Here is a 6,763-nt window from a genome sequence, read left to right as displayed (position 1 = left end):
AACCTAAAAGTTCTCTCACAACATCTTTTGTGTGCTTCATCTTAGCTCCCATGGAGGCAAATTTGATTTGTTTTTCAACAGCTCGTTTACCAAACTTAACAAAAGGAATGGAATTTTTGTTTTTTTCCTGTGAGTACTGAGAGGTCTAAATTCCTTTCATGGATATATTCATGTACTAACAAACAATAAGAAATGTTCAAGGAGGGGCAAGAAGAGGTGATTTATCAGAGGGAGCAAGCTTATTTATTTGACTGTCTTCTTTATTACTGATATATTTTAGGAAATCTACCCTTCTTAGACTCCTTCCATTGTCAGTTAAGAAACGGTGTTTCTGAGAGGCCACTTGGTTGCATGTTTCAAGTCACATTTTGGCAGTGGCAGTGTGCATCTCATAAACCTTAGTATGCTCGATCTGGGCTGTAGGGGCTGCATTGCCATCTATAGGCATTTGACGCCCAGAAGGAAGGTAACTTTTCTTATTTTCTTGTGTGACTAGCTGAGCAGAGACGGTAGCAATGTGAGTTTTCTTTTAATCTTTCTGCTGTTTGCTCAGTCATAGGTGTTTTTCCCTATTTCTGCAAATACAGTGGTTAAGTTAAAGAACATCTCCAGAAAGGAGGCAGGGATGTAGTTTTGATCACTTTTGTGGCCAGTTGTGCACCAGCATTTAAAGGGAGCTGTCTGTGGAGGTGAGTTTTTTTGGGTATCCTCACATTTGAGTTGTGATATGAGTTGAGGTAGATGTGGATGTTAATGTTCCTATATCTGGTGATAATCTTGGGTTTGAGTGATGTTGTTGATAAAGAGGTGGGTGTCTTTGAGTAACCTTACAACAAGCTTCAGGTTAGGTTCGTATAATGCTACATATGCTAGTATTTATGATGCAGTTCTAGGAGACAAATCCAGAACTGTGCATTTGGAACTGTAACAGTGATTACTAGATGGGATTTGTGGTGATTGATCTCTGACTTGTCTGGTTGGCCGGTACAGTTGAAAAGGTTATCTTCTTGCATGGTGCTGAAAAAAACATTAATATCAACAGAAGCTGGAAGGAGATATTTGGCCTGAAAAGTTTAATAGCTTTTAGCCTGTTTTGAGCTGAGTTGGTGAGTTTCTATTTCTTGTACTGTTTGCGTTGTTGTAAAAGCAAAAAACTCCACTTTGGGGGTCACAGACTTCTTGCTTTATATATTTTGGGTGGGATATTTCTTCTCTTGCTTTAGCCATCTAAAGCTTAAGCATCAAAGCTCGCTCTCTAGTCTATGAAGAGGGTTACACAGCTACAGAAGACAAATCATACAGCCTGTTTTATGAGAAGATAAATGCTCCTGCTGATGTCCCACATATTTTCTCTAATTACATTAGTGGTAGACAAAGTAAAATTCAAATAATCTACAGTGAGGTGACTGGAGCTGAACTAAACCCTCCTCAATTCCCTTTGCAGTCCATGGAGAATGTGAAAATTTTAGGTAGGACTTATCCCACTCTCAGAGAGTTATATTTCAGAATAAGATGTCTGAATGAGACTTAGTCATAAGCACTAGCACAGGTGTAGTACCAGAACTGACTTCAGACTTTGACACTTACTTGGAGGAATTTTTTTCCTAAATAAATTATGTTTTTTTCTAATTAAAGATAGGAGAACTCACCTTGACTTTCTATGTAAATATCAGTATAGATCACAAAGATACACCCAATCTAAGATAAGAACTAAGAAAATGCAATGTCAGCCCAAATGGATTATCTGTCATAACAGCTTGAGCACACACTGAAAAATACATTTTAGCTTTTCCCCAAACAATTAAAGGTCAGCTGGGGTGTTACGTTTTTATCATGTCAAAATATCTCTGGAAAAAAATTACATTTTTACAAACAAAAAGTACTCATAGTAATAATGTCTTATTAATATTCAGATGTGAATTCTATTGCAGATATGGGAAATAAACTACAAATCTTCAGTGCCAGACCACCCCTTAATCATAAATCTTGTTTCCTTTTAAACTACCTGGAAATACCAGGAAGATATTCCTTTCTGGTGAGAAAGGCTGGCAAAACATGGAGTTATTATCAGCTGTCAAAATTAAATATTTCTGTTTGTCTTGGTTGAAAAATGTGTATTATAATATTGTTTCTATTTTACTAATTAAAAAACAATGCCAATATTTTTCTGTCTAGTGTTTTGATTTCATTATTGATTTTTTTTATGGTGTGAACAATTTTTAACTGTGTCGTGGTTTCACCCCAGTTGGCAGCTAAGCACCGGACAACCACGCGCTCACCCCCTGTCACCTTGCGATGGGGCAGAGAATCAGAAGAGTAAAAGTGAGAAAACTCGCGGGTTGAGACAAAGAGAGTTTAATAGGTAAAGAAAAGCTGCACATGCAAGCAAAGCAAAACAAGGAATTCATTCTTTACTTCGTACCAGCAGAGAGGTGCCTAGCCATTTCCAGGAAAGCAGGGCTCCATCCCATGTATCAGTTTCTTGGGAAAACAAATGCCGTCACTCCAAACATCCTCTCCTTCCTTCTTCTTCCTCCAGATCTATATGCTGAGAATGAGGTCGTGTGATGTGGAACATCCCTTTGGTCAGCAGGGGTTATCTGTCCCAACTGTTTCCCCTCCCAACTTCTTGTGCCCCCAGACAACTTTCTGGTGGAGTGGTGTGAGGGGCAGAAAAGACCCGGCCTCTGTGTTAGCGCTGCTCAGCAATAGCTAAAACATCTGTACTATTAACACTACTTCCAGTACAAATACAAAACATAACCCCATACTAGCTACTGTAAAGAAAATTAACTCTATTCCAGCCAAACACAGAAGAAAATGAAAAAAAAAAAAATTTCTCCAACCTAATCTCTTATATGGAAAGCACTTTACAGGATCATTTTCTTCTCTTTACAAGAGATATATCTGTTCCTGTCTCTGCAAGATACTCTTTGGTTCGAAAGTTAATATTTCAAGAACGCTGACGGACTTTTACAGCATCAGTCCCTTTTTCTGATCATGGAAATAATTGTGACAGTTTTAGGGAGGCATATCAGCTCCAGTAATGGTGCTGGATTTTTGGAACAAAGCCAATACTTTTCTCAAGGTACTTGAACATGCATGCACTTCTGGTTTTGTTTCCTGTATGTCTGCTTGCAGATGAGGCCTTTTCATTCCCTTTCAAATGCTGGAATGAAAGGACATCTCCCATATGCAAACAAACAGGAAAACTTCCTTCACAGCAATATTTGTAAATATTACTCGCCATTTGCATATGTATAGCCTTATGGACAAATAATCATCCTTCTTTTTTTACCTAAATAGGATGATTAAAATAGCTATTTGATTTCGCAAGTGTTTCAATTTACCTCCTTCAACTGTATTAAGCATTTCTGCACTTCGTTTTTGCTGTAGTTTGGGATTTAAGTGGGGGTAATATGGGGCAGGGTCTGCAGCTTTATTTTGTTCTTGTTTCTTTGTTTTAAAAAGGAAGGGTACTTTGCTTGTTTGTTTGCATTTTTGTTTTAATTCTTATAAATGTAAGTCTTATTTGTTTACATACACACTCCTGTTGCCTTTAAAGAAACCATCATGCTTTAAATACGAAATAGAAAAGGGGAGTTTCTTTAAAAGCTGTTGTTTTAAATCTGCACGCAGAAAAAAATTATAATCTTCTTTCCCACACTTTTATCCTTTGACCCAGATCAGCAAACACAAATTAAGGATTTAATCTCACAACAAGGAAATCATGTATATAAAATGGCCAATTGAGGTTAGACCCTCTATATTTTTCTCTTATTTTCATAGCTCTGCATTGTTTTTCCTCTAGACGTATGTCTGTTGGAATGCTTAAAGCTTTGCATTCGTAGAAGTCCCCAGAATGATCTGAATTAGTCTCATTTTGACCTCAAAAAGGTAAGTTTGTTACTTGTCTTCAGAACTGGAGATATCAAAGTATGGAAAACTCAAGTGACTTATCTGATCACCTAACACGTATTTTGCAGAATTAAGGAAGATTTTGGAAGACTAGACTTTCATGTCAACTCTTTGACCTGGGAGATTTGAGATGATCTTTTGGGTTACTGGAACTATGGCATGGTTCTCCACATTGATTTAAAATCTGTAGAACACTGAGACAGTACATCAAGCGTGACCTTGGCTGAACTTGCAACCTGAAAATAAGAAAAGAACACAGCAAAACAGAGTGACATGGAAGAACTAATATTGAATATCATGTGGACACTATTAAGCAATATCTTTGTAGCTGTAACTGATGTGAATGAGACAGTGACATCTAACCAATAATGTAGTGTGATTTTGGATGGGGGAACTGCACAGGGGAGCTGCAGCATTGGGGCACTTGGGGTTTGAGGAAAGAAATCAAAGAAAGAATGTGGAAATGGGATGCAGACGAACCAAGTGGGAACATAAGTAGAAATCTGTTGGGAAATGAGTACCTCATTCTTGTTTTAAGCAAAAAAGTAATTTCACATAGTCATAGTTGGAAGGAGGAGCTTTTAGAGTATTCGTGGTATTCTAATTCCTTAAACCACAAGGTAAACTGAAAAAAGGGTTCAAATTCTTTATTTCCTACTTTTTCAATATTTGCAAGAGAAGTGAAAAAGGGATTTATTCATGACTGTAGTGTTTGGATCTGGCAATCATGCTGCGGGGCTTGGGTACAAAATTTGCATTGCGGATGCCTGTTCCCATGGGAAACCTGCTGAGTACTGAACTCATGTCAGAGGTCCTCGTAGCTTTCAATAATTCATCCAGCTTGGCCAGAACAACCACTTAACATGTTGGATTCTTTACAAACCTTCCTGAAGTTTGCGTGTCCTTCAGGATCTTTTCCTCATATCTGTTTTTGATCTCTATTTTTAACCAGACAACTTCAACTTCTGATATCACAAGTCTGTCCAGAACACATAAAACCCAAGGTTATTCCTTGTAATACTTTTTCTTCGTCATTGGTGAGGTTTAATCCAGAAAAAGGTACATGAATCCTGCAACATCAGAAGTGAAAGACAAATTGTCATCTCCTCATTGTTTCCTCCTGATTTCTGACAGTTGACGTGGTAATCTTCTGAAGCATGAGGGTCCCTGTCTCTCCCTACTGCAATTCTGAATCATACAAAACTCTCTGACCTTTAATCATGGTGTCATTTTCCTGGTTGTTTTTTGTTTTGTGCCTTTCTGTTACAGAAATAACCAGATTATCTGTTCCTCTGAGCTTGTAGGGTCTACTCCAAAGCCTATTTAAGTCAACAGTTTCTTTCCTCTGGATGAGGCCCAAAATGAACATAACTTAACTAACTGAGTATTAACTATTAACTGGTTGCTACTGGAAATAAATTTATGAGCCTCTCACTCTAGGAGCCAAACACAGTAACTTTAATTATACAAAAGGAAGTATTTCTTGTGTAAAAACATTCCAACTACTTCCATTTCTTTTAAGCTACTTCAAAAGTGGGCAGAACTACAAAGTAATATTGAAAACTCAGGATGGGGTGGAGAGGTATTTCCCTTTCTCTGAAATTCCTCCTCCATATATGCATACTGCTAAACCATCCCTAGCAGGGATTACTTTTATCTCCAGTTCATGAAGAAACTTCTGAAGAGCTTTTTGCTTTTGTCCTTGGAATACAACACGTTGTACAAAATGGCACGTGAAAATCTTTCTTGAAGAAGGAACTTGAACGGCTCCCACCATGTGCTTTCCCTCTCCTTCGTTTGCCATTAACAAAGTTCCTGTTGTGCAGGATATAATATAGGATACCTGTGCCTTTGTTCAAGTATTTCAAAGCGAACACCCCGCTGAAGATCATCAAGCTACTGAAGATATACACAAACCCGCTAAATCGCATATCCTGTACATCGGGTGAGTAGATACGGTGAATTTATGCTTCATCTGTATGTAGCTATGCCAGTGCTCTTTGTTGAAAGTTTGTATCTTCTGGGAATTTGAACAGGTCAGTGACAATAATCACATTGGTTTAATTTGAAGGACTGTATTTAAACACATAGAAGTGACAAAGAGTGATGGGATTCCTCTATTAGCCAAACTTTAAGTCTTTCTGTCAGTACTAATAGCAGCCATGTTTTCATTTTTAAACAGTGGTTGGTGTTACTCAAATTCAGTTTTGGTTATGACTGACATACCCTCCAATGGATCATGCAGCATGTAATACTACAAATCTTTGCCTTGATTCCCTTCCTGCATGGTGGTGCTCCCATTTTAGGCTATAAGCTAGGACAGAGTTTGCTTTGTCATTCAGGAACTGCTTCTACCTACCATGGTGATATTCCAGTCTCAGAGCTCTGAAAGATTCTATTCCTTTTTCTCTGCTTTGATATTTTCATGGCAATGTATGTGAAGAAGAAAGCAGGAAGGAGAAGATTTTTTCTCCTCTTGCATCTACCTCCATTTGTTCACGCATATTTGGATGTAAGACATAAATACTAATGACACTGAGGAGTATTCTCCCAAGATCTTTGGATCAATATTTCGCAGCAGATTATCAAAACAGCTTCCACTCCATGAAGTGTAGAAACTCCCATTAAACGAGAAAAATCAGCAAATCTATTCAGCTTCTGTGGAAAGAATCGTACTTCTTTGTACTCACACAAACCCAGAACAGTGTTATCACCTTATCTTTCATCTAACAATTTCAAAGGACTGGACAAAATTTAAGCAATGGAGAATCGCTGTGTCCTGGGAGGCAGGCAAGTCTAGGGATGAGGCATTATCCCAGTCTCTTCCCCTTAACCCTGTATGATA

At 38.0% G+C, this 6,763-nt stretch overlaps 1 long non-coding RNA gene across 2 annotated transcripts in view; it reads left to right on the top strand.

Annotated features, from left to right (window-relative positions):
* Window positions 1-5,527: 5,527 nt before the first annotated feature.
* LOC128854085 (uncharacterized) overlaps window positions 5,528-6,763 on the top strand; it is a 59,891-nt gene continuing 58,655 nt past the window's right edge. For both annotated transcript variants that reach the window (XR_008452987.1, XR_008452986.1), the window contains exon 1: window positions 5,528-5,863. This is a non-coding gene — a long non-coding RNA (uncharacterized LOC128854085). The remainder of the gene's footprint in view (window positions 5,864-6,763) is intronic.

Source organism: Cuculus canorus, chromosome 1 (assembly GCF_017976375.1).
Source record: "Cuculus canorus isolate bCucCan1 chromosome 1, bCucCan1.pri, whole genome shotgun sequence".
NCBI classification, from domain to species: Eukaryota; Metazoa; Chordata; class Aves; order Cuculiformes; family Cuculidae; genus Cuculus; species Cuculus canorus.
Note: the sequence above shows the minus strand (reverse complement) of the source record. Positions and strands in the feature narration are given on the sequence as shown.